The sequence below is a fragment of the Borostomias antarcticus genome (assembly GCF_949987555.1).
Source record: "Borostomias antarcticus genome assembly, chromosome: 3".
In the NCBI taxonomy this organism is placed as follows: Eukaryota; Metazoa; Chordata; class Actinopteri; order Stomiiformes; family Stomiidae; genus Borostomias; species Borostomias antarcticus.
This window is the reverse complement of record NC_140236.1, coordinates 8,422,735-8,438,355: the sequence shown is the minus strand read 5'-3', so window position 1 is coordinate 8,438,355 and position 15,621 is coordinate 8,422,735.

Genomic DNA, 15,621 nt, shown 5'->3' with positions numbered 1-15,621 from the left:
TCCACACTTCGTTGACATTAAACATAGTTACAATTATTATCTCCGTCTGTAGGCTACACTCGCGGCTCATTCTCTACGCTACGATCGGTTTCCATCATATTCTAAGTCATCTTCTATATCCTCAAAATCTGATAAATATTCAGCCATATTGCACACAATATTCCAGGCACCAACAAGCCGATCGTAGCGTAGAGAATGTGAGCTGCAATTGTAGCCTACAGACGGAGAATAGCCAGTCTGCGCGCTGTGCGCATGCGTGCAGGAGCAAGTGGGGAAGCTATATTTCGCTTCTAATGACGTTTTTAAAGATCATATTACAGAGGCATGTGAAAACCACAACAAGCCCTCGCTCTATGGAAGCACAACTAGCGATTCATAAAAACAGATTGATGAAAACAACCGTTTCGCGGCAGAAAATATTTTTTTTAGAAGCTCCATTCTCAGTGCCCCGTCCGCTGCCATTACATAGATATACTTGGCTCGCGCTGGATTTTACATTTCTTCTACAGGCCTCCGAATTACACCAATGTTATCTCGGTGAGTCAAACGTCTTATAATATGCCGTAAATAAGGTCCAGTTTGTCAAAAACGAACATTATCCTTTAAGTCGGACTTCCAAGTCGGGAACTCGGGTGACATCCACCAGGTCCGATAAACACACCTGACGTCAGTAGCACAATGGCAGCGCACACAACACGTTGTGAACAGTAGCCTAAGCAGAATTTTCATTTTCATCAATTTTTACTTTATCTTGCCACGCTTTGTTTTCGTCCGACTTTAAACATTTTGTAACAACTTTGTAGCTTTCATGTCCATTTCCATTGAGTTGAGAATGTTTTCCCGAGCAGATGCAATAGAACGGATTTAGATTGGAGGTCGGAACTACTGACGCGGCAGTGACGCGGAACTACCGACCTCCGACGTGCAGTGGAACGCAGCATAAGCTCATGAACACGCCGAAGTCGGAAGAACGACTTCACACCTCGGGAAATGGGATCATCCGAGGAGCACGTGAATGCAGCATTAGGCCTCTCTCCATCTACATTTGTTATGTTTTCCTAGTAGGCTAATAACATAAGGCGTCGCAGGGCTGTACATTAACATTTTTAGCACATAGCACTGGTGCTACAGGGGTTGATAGTTCTGTAGCACAAAGCCAGAAAGTTGTAGCACAGGTATAAAATGTCCATTATCACCTCTAGGCTACTGAACACAAGTTATGCAGTTCATCACTTAAAACCACCGGGAAAGGGATGTTACTGTACATAGGCTATACAATATGAAATAATAACATAATAACACATAATAACACAATAATGTTTTCAGACAAGCATCTTTAGGTTTTCCCGGCTTTTGATTTTGCGGTGTCTTCATGATTTGGGTTATCTTCTTTTTCATTAATAATTTCAACATCTTTTTCCTTTGCTTGTTTGTTTGGGTTTTTCTCTATGATCTGAACAAGGAACCAGTGTTACATGTGGAATTGATCTCTTGTTGTGGTGGTGCCAAGCTGAAGACAGCCCAAATAAGGAGGATTTATATAGGCTACCAAAGCGGGGGTCTGGGCGTCCTCCCCCAAAAAAGTTTCAGAGACCTAGTTTCCTGTATTCCTGTATGACTTTTAAAGAATGAAAATAACAAAATTGTGAGACATATAATTGAAAAGTATACTGAAACTGCATGTTTAGGCTAGGCTACATGAAATATGCTTTCTTTAATTTTGAGTTATGGGGTGAGAATAATAAAATAAAAAGTTTGATGCCCATTGATGCTTAACTGCAAACTCATTCCTTCTAAATCATCACTCTTTCTAATCTCTCATCCTGCCATGTCCCCTTCCTTCTCCTCTCTCTTCTCCTGCTCTCCTCTCAACAACCTCTATCCTCTCCTCTCTCACCTGTCCCTCAACTCTCAAATTTCTCAAATTTCGTTGCATTTGCTGTTGCTTTGACTGGCACTTTTAGGTGGCTGGAGGAACATTAACGCAAGCTAGCGTCGTTAAACTTTTGGTTCAGCCAGCCAAAAAGACGGTCGCTCAATCAGTCAGTCAGTCAGTCAGTCAGTCAGACAGTGCAGCGCCTCTGATTCGCATGTTGTACTCGCGCATGTGGTGTTGGCCTTTCCTTGACAAATTATGCTTGCTGACTTGTTTAAAATAAGGAATGGTGGACACCATGGGCTTATATAGGAATGCTGCCCCATCCTGATTGGCTGAAGCGAGTGTATGAATAAATTGTCAGCTGATGTTCACTTACGGGGGGATATACCAATAAGAGCAGGGTCTCCTTCATAGAACTGTAGTTACAAATGTCATGAGTGCCAATTTGAAACATCAAAAGTTTTAAAACTGCCATTTCAAGATTCAACAATAGGCATATATATGACAAGACAAACACTCTAAAACTATCATCACATCTATGTGAACCCTAATACATCCATGATGTGAATCCATGTTTCTAAACAAATTTTCATCATTGTAATTTCACTGTTTTTGCCAGCAGATGGCACATCAGTCCATAAGAGTGTTTGTTTGTTTGTTTGTTTGTTGTTACATGCTGGGATAACGTACAAATACTTCCTATGAATTGTATTTTCCACTAAAATTTCTAGTTCTTGAAAAATGAAAGTGTATAGCCTACCTTAAGTGTTGTGCATTTGCTAACACATCACTTAGCATTATATAGTTTGTGTGAGATGTTATCAACACCACAAGAGGGGGCTGTGTTCTCACCTATCGCCACTCAACAGCACTAACAGCATAACAGTTCATAGATTTCAATTTGTGTATGTAATGCATTCATGTAGATGGGGTGAGTGGGATTGGGATTACACCAAAGCATATCTCCTGCAATCCTCTGCAATATTCTCCATCTCAATATTTTTTTATTTGAATTATGGATGGCAAAGATTCTTTAAAGCATGAATTCATATTGAAACTGGGTCAAGGTGACAGAAAAAGACAGTGTATACACGGTCTGAGACATGAGACTAGCGCTTGTGAACCTTGCCCCTACTATTGACCAGCCCTTTAATTAAAGTTCCAGAATAGGCAGGATGAGATCAGCCTGAAGGCTGCTGGGAGTGTGCGCTTTGCCCCATGGGAGATATTGGCTCCCTCTCCACCGCCTGATTTACAGCACCCACAGGTCCCACCCTCCCAGCACTTAACACAGGGCCTTCTTAAGTGAGAGGGAAGAGAGAGAGAGAGAGAGAGAGAGGGAGGGGGGGGGCGGGCACTCCATCATCACAGAGAGAAATGATGATGAAATGATCCTGGTTTGAAATCATCCTCAGTAGGAGAAACTAGACAGGGTAGTTCCACTATACAGTACATAGGGGAGTATCCCCAAAATGCGGTAAACGGACTGGAGACTGACTGTTTAATTTAGGCTAGAGAGATGTATTCAATATGACATCTACAGTAGCCTGCATCTGTCCCTTACATTCACACCCTCTAGTGTGTAGGCCTGCTACTTCCTTAGCTGACAGAGAACCAGTTCCTCTTGTACCACACCACTCTGAAAAAGTCAAATTACTTACTATGAAAATCTATAAATCTCAGCTGACATACTGCTACACATACTGTTACCCTCTGTTATTGTATGAGAGGTTGAGAGGGTTACAAAAATATCTGTTGTCAGGGAATTTTTTTTTTTTTTTCAGCAGTGGTGGCTGGCTGCCACTCTGTTCCCTGTTCAAATACCTCACAGTGAATGATTTAAAGCGTCCCAACAATATCTCCCTCTATCTCGGTCTCCCAGAGGTGTGGCGGCGTCTCTGCGTTCCATGTTTGATTAATAAAGGAATCGGGCAGTGCAGTCGGTGAAAGCCGTGATCGGCTTGCTGCAATTCATCTTGCTGTGACAGGACACCTCTCTGTGTTAATTAGCGGTGATATTTAAGCGAGCAGAGGTGTGCCGAGGCCGTCGGCGTGGCAGCTCTAGCTCATCATTAAAATTTCAGTCCCTCCGTCCTCTCTCCTCATCTCCCCGGACACCCCTTTATACCAGGCAGCAACCAAGTGATGAGGATGAAATATTAATGTAATGCATGGCCAGTAGTTGTCTTCCCAAGTGAAGATCCAGCTACACGCCAGAAGGATGAATCAATGGGTTATAAATTAGATCCATTTCTCTGTAAGATCCAAACTAACTTCCCTAAGAAATAACTCAGATAGATTTCATCGTAGATTTTCAATCAATGTATTTTGATGTAGAAGGTATTGCAAAGTGACATTCTGTCTGTTTTTCTCAAATTGCATTGCAGATTTGATTGAAATGGCTATTGTGTCCATATATTTCCTCTAGCATTGCTCATGCTAACACACGTTTACTTAAAGATTAAAGAACTGTACAGTAAAACTGGCTGGATGAATAATCTGGGATGTAGATAATTGGTAAAACTCCTAAATGTTGAAATAAAAATGAACTACCCCATTAACCATCTAAAAATAATTGAATGATGTCCACAATTGTAATATCCCCTGAAACACTAAAGGCGATCATCCGGCAATGAATTATACTGTAGACATAGCTAATTTCTGATATAGGGAGGAGTAGTATGCCACCAGGCATATACACTAATATAAGAACAGTTGCAATATGTAATTGCAGACTGTATCTCAGAGAACCTGAGATGTCAGTGAGCTTTAGGCTAGTGCTCTCTTGGGATATAGGAAAAAAAAGACTATTAAATGGCAGCCATCTTATCTGACTGTTATTTAGTTGTTGAGGATGACAGACAAAATGGCTTCCAAACTAAATAGCAATATCCAGGTTTTTAGTACTTCGTAATTAATTGAAATTAGTCATTAACTACAAGTGAAAATATATGGCGAATACAAGAAATTGATCATAGAATCAGTTCCACTGAAATTACCATGGGAGCATGCATGTCACTATGGAAGTACTTATTTTGACTGATGAGCTAAGTTTTGAGAACTCCCAATTTTTCGCGAGGGGTCGATTACTGTCTTACAGTCAAGCCCTTTATGACATTTCCAACCCAATTAGCACAGATTAAGATTAATTAGCCCCAAAATATCATTCCCAATCCTCAACGCCTCATCCCAAATCCTCAAATTGGAGGGAAAATGTGTGACAAATGAATCTGAAGGATAATTTGGGAACAATCTCACCCTGCCCTGCTTGCATGTTTGTTACACCAAATCATGCATATTCATATCCATGTATTAACCCACAGGAGTCACACCCTGTAATTAAGTCTCACATTGCTTTCTCTTTATCCTATTCCACTTTGCTGTTTGGGTGAGTCCGCAGAGACAGTGGAGGGCATTTCAGAGCAGTAAACGCCCCCCCCCCCCCCCCCCCAAGTTGCTGCTAGCTACAGTAGCCAGGTTCCCTTCCATCCACACCCATGTTCTACATAGCTGATTCACAGAGAGATAGAGAGTGAGAGGAGGGGGGGGTGACTAGAGAATTGGGACCAGCCCTGTTGTGCAGGACCTCTTTGTTAAGATTTATTTGGCTCAAGAGTCATCCACATTCCCCTTGACAGAATGGACACCCCGGCGCCCGCCCCGCTGTGTAAAAATCACTTTCCAACGGAGGCGCGTTTAGCCTCGACAGATACATTAACATGCCGTGGCCCCCGACGCACCCCATTAATCTGCAACTTGTTGGGACGCGTTGGGCCGAGGCGAGCCGGTCTCTGCAGGCGAGGCGCGGTCCCTCAGGGAGTGCCACCCCAGCACTGCTCTCAACAGGCCTGCTGTTTACCCAGTTACTCCCCACCGGTCCTTGTCGCAGCGATGAGAACACGAAGACCGTGAACGCGGAATGTGGACTGGGAACTCTGAGACGACGTCTGTGTGGGGCTGAACGTTTTTACAATTCAAGGACCCAGAGTGGGTCAGAAGACAGTAGCACAAGGCCTGCTACAGGCCACAGGTCTGATGAAGAAGCAACACACAAGGAGAGGACATCTGCTCCCACCAATATGGAGGGGATCATCTAAACAGGGCTGCAGATTTAAGGGTCAGCTGCTGAATGGATTTTTGGCACAAGAGGCAGACTGACATGTGCTATATTAGCATTCACAGCCAAACTGTAATCCGAATCTGCTATAGCCTTTAAATGGAACATTTTCTGAAATCAATATCCTTAATCATCTGATGGTGAGTTAGCCGATTATTCTAGACATCAAAATATACAGATGATATATAATGATGCAGGTGCCAGTTTTTCCAGTAATCATTAGACACACTCCTCAATGTCTGCTAAAGCATATTTGGATATACTGAGATTACAGTGTAATAAATTCTGTTTTGTCACCCCTGAAAAAAAATGCCACCTCTCCTATACATGGCCGTGCATGACAGTGGGCGCGCGGTGAAACCCAGAGCCAGCGTGCTCATACGCAAGTCTCCAGTGGAATTACGCAATCGGAATAGACTGCTCCCAGGCTTCCCTGTCTCTATTTTCCAGCAATTTTCCACCCGAGCAGAACGACCTATGCCAGGAGGTTGGATTGAATTCCGGTAGCGGGAATGACGCAAAAATCCTTGGAGGCTTTGATGGACAGGGCCGGCCTTGATACTCACCCTCTGAGATTTCCCCGGGTCACGGCCATTACAGGGGCGCATTCTTGTTCGGTCTGATCTTCGCGGGATAAGACTGTCAGGAGGATGAAGAGATAGGCTGTCACAGATAGATGATGTGTTCTGCTCTGCGCTCTGGCCTACAGTCCACAGCAGCGGGTGAGATGGAGCCAAAGTGACTTTGGCAGTTTGCTTCTGTTGATCAGCTATGCAATAGTGATTTACTCTCTAATGTTTAAGGTCCTTTGACTTATCTGTCATCAGTCATCTGCCGCATGGCTGATCCTATGAGGGATTGGACTGTATGAGAGATGGGATGGAAACAGAAGAGATGGGATAGCTGGATGGTTAGAAGGGGAAAGTTCAAAAATAGTGTCCACTCATCCCTGAGAAAGTGTAGGCGACGCAAACTACTCATGTTAACTGTGGGAGAAAGATACAGAGGGGCTCTGACAAACAGATCTGCTGGACGCCATCATGAAAGATTAGGCTGCATGTGTGATGGGATTCGCTAAAAGATTAAGAAATACTCTCACACTTGACAATGGAAACAGATCGGCACTGATGCAACTACCCAACCCCCCACCACAAATTAAAGGATGGGCTTTAGCTATTGAGCCAACTATGTACTGTGTTATAATTTACCACATACGATATGAGAGAATTCAGTCCTTTATTTTCACTCCAATTTCTCTCCCTGTCCCTCTGCCTCTCCTCTCTCCCTGTCCCCGTCTCTCTCTCTCTCTCTCTCTCTCTCTGTCTCTCTCCCCCCCCCCCCCCCCCCCCCTCTCCAGTAGGTGTCTCCTCCTCTTGTGACGTCAGCAGTGTTACAGACCAGCGCCACCACCCTTCGGGGAGAAGACTTTTACGATTGCAACCTGACACCATTTCTGTGTCCTATAAGCGACAGAGCAGTAACTCACTTCAAAGGCAGCAGGCATCAAATCACAGTGCAGCCATAAATTGGCCTGTCAGGCCTTGGCCAATGGGAGGACGGCATTAAATCTCGGCTGTCACGCCGGCGACCAATGGAAAGAGGGCGGCGATAAATCTGTCAGGGCTTCCTCTGTTGTGTGGTTGGGGAATCCGCCGGGGAGGGAGGAGGAGAAAGTGAGAGAGAGGAGGGAGAGAAAGAATGGATGACAGAGGGAGGCGGAGGGGGGATGAGGGCGCAGAGGCATGCCACGGAATAAAATCCTTATTTTCTCGGTCTCTCTCTGTTGTTACGAGTGCCCCGTGGTAAAACCCCAACATGAGGGACAAGTGCGGGAATTTTGGGAGTAAAACAAGACCAAACACGGCCACAACAGAGGAGAAACACATGTCTCCCCCCGGGGGCGTTGGGGCAAAAACTACCATAAAGTGACTTTACAGCCGCCGCGACTGTCTGATGTTTGACGGTCTACAGTCGGTGATGAGTTACCGCCGCTCCTCGCCCTGCTTCTCTTGCATCATCACCGCCGCTCCGCAAACCTCTGTTGACGGCTTGATCGCCGCGCTAACCCGGGACCCCTGGCCGTCGCCATAACAAAAAGAGTGTTGACGACGGGCGAACGGCCTCAGTTTGCTGGTAGCCAGCCTGGTAGCCAGGTCTGCAGACCCGGGGGCCTTGAGGAGGTTTCTGCGGAGGCCCGGGGTTTGGTAGGGGAGGCTCATGGAGGAGGTTGCTGGAGGGGGCTTGGGGACGGTAAGGGAGGCTCCTGGAGGTCTTGTGGAGGACCAGATGTGTTCTTCCTGGTCTGCCGGCCCCAGATGAGGTCTGGCCACTGCTGCCCAGCAGGACCTGGGCCAGGCCGGACTCCTGGGGCCTTTTACGAGGAGGGGCAGGGGAGGCGTCTCACGCTAAACATCAACAGACTGGTACTGATCTGAGAACTGCATGTCCACATGTGTCTAACACAGGGGTGTAGCAGATATATAAATCTGGCGTTTATGTAGATATTCTCGGGATGCCCATTTATTTTCCAGCGGACATTGGGTATTCTCACTTCTCGTTCCCCGCTGATGTAGAAAATCGTGACCTAATCTGGAGTAGCACATGTTTGGTATGAGCGTTCAACACTGAAGCAGGCCTGTATGCCTTAAAAGTGAACTGTAAATTGCATGGGGAACAGTGCAATTGGTGGAATAACTCATCTAGCAATCCTTATAACCTTGATATTTTCATAAACCGAGCTAAAGTTCAATATTATGGCTTGGTGCTATGAAATGAAGAATGGGGGATTATATTTAGGCCCCTGCGAGGTTGTTATTGTAGCGCTAAAAAGAAAAAACACTATCCCAACATGGTTTTGCAGATTTCTCACCATCCCAAAACGCTAATAAACTAGTCACCTTTTTAAAACATACATCAACAGTGAATAAAATTTTTGCATCAGGATTTATAGTCATCTTATGTCATTACAACGAACACAATGATTTTTTTTGCTAGAAACATAAATAGCATGCTGAGTTACGACAGGTCGGACAAACGTGCTGTGGAAGTAGTGTTGTTTTTGGCAAGCTTCCCCTACACCTCGCAGCAATGATTCTCTATTCTATGGGAATCCATAAACAGGCGTCCTCGAGGGCCAATGTGGTCATAAAGCACATCGGGGCTGAGGTGGGACTGTTCAGGCGGAGCGACCAGCCCGAGACCTACGCCTCCAGAGAAACAGCCCCTATATACTACCCCTTCACCTCCATACTACTACTACGCTACCCCTTCACCTCCATACTACTACTACACTACCCCTCCATACTACACTACCCCCCCACCTCCATACTACTACTACACTACACCTCCATACTACTACTACACTACCCCTCCACCTCCATACTACCACTACACTACCCCTCCACCTCCATACTACTACTACTACGCTACCCCTCCACCTCCATACTACCACTACACTACCCCTCCACCTCCATACTACTACAACACTACCCCTCCATACTACACTACCCCCCCACCTCCATACTACTACTACACTACACCTCCATACTACTACTACGCTACCCCTCCACCTCCATACTACCACTACACTACCCCTCCACCTCCATACTACTACTACGCTACCCCTCCACCTCCATACTACTACTACACTACCCCTCCACCTCCATACTACTACTACGCTACCCCTTCACCTCCATACTACTACTACACTACCCCTCCATACTACACTACCCCTCCACCTCCATACTACTACTACACTACACCTCCATACTACTACTACACTACCCCTCCACCTCCATACTACAACTACACTACCCCTCCACCTCCATACCACCACTACACTACCCCTCCACCTCCATACTACGATTACACTACCCCTCCACCTCCATACTACCACTACACTACCCCTCCACCTCCATACTACTACTATGTTACCCCTCCACCTCCATACTACCACTACACTACCCCTCCATACTACCACTACACTACCCCTCCATACTACCACTACACTACCCCTCCATACTATCACTACACTACCCCTCCACCTCCATACTACTACTACACTACCCCTCCACCTCCATACTACTACTACACTACCCCTCCACCTCCATACTACTACTACGCTATCCCTCCACCTCCATACTACTACTACTACACTACCCCTCCACCTCCATACTAATACTACGCTACCCCTCCACCTCCATATTACTACTATGTTACCCCTCCACCTCCATACTACCACTACACTACCTCTCCACCTCCATACTACTACTACACTACCCCTCCACCTCCATACTACTACTACTACGCTACCCCTCCACCTCCATACTACCACTTCACTACCCCTCCACCTCCATACTACTACTACGTTACCCCTCCACCTCCATACTACCACTACACTACCCCTCCATACTACCACTACACTACCCCACCCAGCCTCCCCCTCACTTCGCCTCGGCACAAACACACGCCTTTTATCAAACGTTTTTACACATTCCGTCTACTCTGACAGAGACAGGCCCGGACAGACAGAGCACTGCATGATGCAAACCAGACTGTCTTGCTGGTGTGATGTATGATTATGGTCTGTGACATAATTCAGCCTAAGTGGCTCTCCAGTTATGATCATGTCTTTCTGTTAAATTGTTTGTGGAGTGATAGACCTCATCTGGCCTACTGTCTTGTTTGTTACCGGTCTTGACTAGGGCATGCCATTGGGAGGGAGCTTGGGCATTCACGCACGCTCGCACGCACACACACACACACACACACACACACTCGATCACATAAAGACTCTGTAAGCTTGCGGATGATGATAATTTATTGACTCTTACTCAAACACTCCAACACACGCACGTGCACATACACATACACACACACACACACTCACATCCATTGAAACACACGCGGACACTTTCAGTCAATGCATCGATCAATTACAGGGCTCCATCCCACACGCCTCTGACAATTTTACAGCATGTTATGTACAGTGTGTCAAGCCGCAGCATTTCAAACTATTATACTCATTCCTGTATAATTAATATAAATTACCTCACTGGCTTTTTATGATGGTGCAACTGTAATTAGCGGATTAAGGCAGGTCGTTGGCTGCCCTAAGGTGCCACTGGGCTATCCGAATGAAAGGCGAGGGCGGGGTGGGATCCATTTTAACACTCTCTCTACCCCGCTTGTGGCCGCGACGGGGTATGTTCCAATCACGTTCACAGCTGCCTGGCTCCACTAACCCCCTCCTGTTAAACCTTCACATCGCTCTCCCCCAACCCCAATATGCCACAGTGGGACCAAAGACCATATTTGGTAAAATGTGTTGAAGTGCTCCTGTGAAAATCACTTTGAATTAAATGTATTGGGATTAGGGTTGCAAAATTCTGTGAATATTCACAAACTTCCCATGGGAATTAACAGGAATAAACTGGAAATGTATGGGAATTAAGGTGGATAAATTATGTTTTCCATTTTATTCCTGTTAATTCCCACTAATTCCCATGGGAAGTTTGTTAACATTCCCACAACTTTGCAAACTTAATTGGGATTTCAGATCAGATGACTGGCATTTACTTGTCATATGTCCTTAATACAACTCCACGAGTGGTAGGTCTAAAGAAGCTTCCTATAGTACTCTCTCTTACACCATAAGGAACATGAGCTATATATATTTACTTAGACACCGGATTGGCCTTGGAGCGTACATCAATGGTGTCGCCATATCGGAGAGGGAAGACTGGCCTGTAAACACATGTAAACAGATATTAGTAAGCACTAACTTTTACATTTCTCAACTGACTTCAACTAACTTGAAGTTGTTTTTATATTCAAGGGTTTATGATCTACGTGGAGTACAAAACAAAAGTCGTGTCTCCAGTTAGGCTACTTACTAAGACTGGACTGAAAAAAAGGAATTTGTGAGGAGTGGCTATACAGTATGTAGCAAAGTCAGGGCAGGCTATGTGGGCTACTGTATATTTGATTCATCAGGGATCCTATGAGCTTAGATTTGAAAATGTTAAGAGATGATTGGCAATAGTGATATAGGTATTCCACAGTAAATCCTCTGTGAGGGATGAAGGTGAAGGTAATGTCTTGTACTATATGTGTATTAGAATTTAACTGAAAGAATACCTTACAGGGTGTGGGAAGGGAGTCTGGTATGTATATGTAGTTATAGATAAAAGTGTATATTTGAAGTGTGTTAATATCAAATATTTGGAATATTTACCAGCCTAGATATTTTTCTGATCAAGCTCGGTATTGCAAGTCACGTGACTCTTTCCCCATTTATGTCTATGGCAGCGCCGCACTGGTTATGGGACAGAGGGATAGGCTTGGCCAAAGAAAACACTACTGCGCAGTTGCTGTGGGCCATGAAGACAATACATCACTACTGCGCCTGGGTTGTGGCTTATAGGAAGTATGTTCAAAATGTCTCATGCGCTGGGTGAACAACTTTCATTGGAATGAATTGGCCATTTTTCAATGCCGTTGTCAAGCCAAAAAAATCCTCATGTTGCACGATCTGCCCAGCTAGGACCCATTGTCGCATTTGTAGGTGTCAAATATTCTGCCGGTTGAAAAACATCTCCCGCGGGACTTCCGGCAACGTGGCCTAATAAACATTGCTTCAGTCGGGTTGGGAGCGTCTGTTGGGAATCATGTCAACGATGTAACCTACAATTGAAAGCAGATCTACTGTAGCCTAGGCTATGTTATAAAATATAACGAGTAGCCTATAATTAGCCTATTCCCATATTTATGAGTGGGATCCCCTGTCTCTTGACTTGATGGACAACTTTGCAAGTGTAGATGAAAAAGAGGTTGTTGTTGTTGTATCAGTTAATGTTTAAAATAATCCTTGGACTCGAATTTCATGCAAAACATTATAACCAGTGAGGCCTACAGCAGGTTATGCTAACGCCAGCGTCATTGTAACCAGTAGGCCTACAGTAGGCTATACTAATGCCGGCATATAGTTGAGGGTATGAGATACGGAGCTATCAAATTGACTTATGAAAATTTACTGTGATTTTACCATGATGATAACCATGGCCGTGGTTAACTAGAGTGATATGAGCGTGGTGGCACTAGTGTTAGGCTACAATTGTGTTAACTTTAGTGTTGCCATAGTGGTACTGTAGTGATACCATAGTTAACTATAAACCTATTATGGTTTTATTATGGTTTAATAGGAAAAGAAAATACCTGCACACTGTTTTAATCCTCCCACGGTGCTTGAGTAAGGTGCTTTAATACGGTAGGCCTACAAGGTTTCGACCTACAAGGTCTTAGTTAGGTGATGTACAGTAGGCCTACATCTATCACTGTACAGTACATCTATCATAGTATCACTAGGCTATAGTTTACTAAACTATATCACTATCATATGGTACATTACTGTGATATCCTACCTGGGCACGCTAGTGATTTTCACCATTCATATGAGCCAAAATGCCACAACATTCCCATGTTGCATCTTTACAAATATTGATATATGATATTGTAATTATCTATACAATGTGATGGTAACAATATGTTACCACAAAGCTTATGTTTCGCGATCTTTTTTTTTTAAACCGGCAGAATATTATTACCTGAAAATGTGTCAGAATGCATCATGGCGGCCTTCCTTAACACTTCCGGGGGAAATATTTACCCCTACACCAGGTTCTCAAAAGGCTCTTTACACAAGCTCCACTCCTTCCTGAAATTCTACAGGCATATTTATTTCCTGTCCTATACCATTGGATGGAAGTGATTAATCAGGTGTGATCAGGTGTGCCGCACACCTGATTAATCACTTCCATCCAATAGTATAGGACAGGAAATAAGGATGCCTGTAGAATTTCAGGAAGTAGTGGAGCTTGCAATGAGCCTAATGGGGGTAAGTGTACCCCTAGGTACGTTAGAGTACTGCAGGGGGTACGTGGGACTTCTTTAATGTTCATTTAAAAAGTATATACTATAATAGGTTCAATAAAAACATTTAAATATAAGTTTGATAAACCACATTTTATATTCAATAATCTCCACAACATCAGCTAAAGCACTTGAGGCTTCATGCATTGTCTTTGCTTGTAGCTAAAGCCAAAAAGCCATTCACCACAGCTGAAGACCTATTAGGCCTGTTGTATTGGCCAAGACAATGCTGGACAAAAACACAGCATATATACATTTAAAACTGCCTTTGTCAAAATAATGTAGAATTTCAAACATATGAAATGTAGCATTAAAGTTTTTTTCATTTGCAAGGTTGTTGTTTAAATCAGACACTGATGGCTCTGTATTGTAACTCTTTATAGGCTTTTTTTCTACCAAAAAGGATTTGCGCTGGTCAGGGGGTATTTGGCTGAAAAAATATTTTAAAGGGGGTACATTACAGGAACCACTAGAACCACTGCCCTACATTGTATCCAGTTATTTTAATACATCCATGGGTGATACACACTCCTATCTTGAGCATCTAGCAGCGATCGTAACTATGGAGATTCCTATGGACAGAACCTTTTGTTGGCCTACTCCACGTAGATTGTAAACCCTTGAATATGGCTCCTTGAAATCTGTTTTATTATCCAGAAAAAAATGCAGCTCCCTTGTTTACTTGTCAAATCAAGTCACTTTCATTTATACAGTATAGCACATTTAAAAACAACAGGGGTTGAGCCAAAGTGCTTTCCAGTCATTACAATACATATTACAATAAATTAATATTAATAATACAAAAGATTGTAAATTAAATCTGTAAAAGTACAGTGCAATACACCTATTACATGAAACAGATGGAATTGTTAATACAAATATACAAGGAATAAAATCAATGAAAGAAATAACTGGAATAATGATAATAATTCTGATTCTGATATTGAGTACAGGGATCAAATGCAAGGATAAAAGTGGGGAACGGTGGGGAAACCTCAGACAGCACTAAAAACCAGAGAACAAAGATGGGTCTTTACATTTGATTTTAAAGTTATCAGTGGTGGAACAGGACTTAGGGCGGGAGACTGTTCCAGAGCACGGGGGCAGCAACAAAAGTGACCTAGGGGTAGAGTGTGGAACCAGCTTGTACTTGTTGGCTTGTTTGTCTACAGGCCAGTTCGCTCTCCAGTATGGCGGCGACACTATCTATGACTCAGTGTGGCTCCAAGACAGAAAGGATCTGACTGGAAGCTTGCCAGGACGATGAGTCCACAGGTCAAAAGCAATAACTGTTTCATTAACTTATCTTCCTCCCTCTTTTTATCTCTCTCCCTCCCTGGCAGACTTCAGTGGAGGAGCAGCTCAGTTGACACTGCAGTCTCTCCCCACAGTTAAATAGTGATTCAATTCTGGACCTTGTCTTAAAATCCCATTAAACCTACAAGAAGACAGGAGTTCTCTAGCAAGATGAATAGCCTTTCCGAAAATTAAATTAAATCATGTTAAATAAATGTTAAATTAATTAACATTTAAGGGTTTACTTAAGGGTGTGTGTGTGGGGGGGGGGGGTCTGTTAAATATGGTTCTGGCTTGCAGAGATAGAGAGGGCCTTGTTTAGAATCTGCGTTCCTCCCCTCTCCACCCTCCTGTCTTCAGTGTCTTTAACAGGAACGTGAGTAATCAAACCCCACTGTCT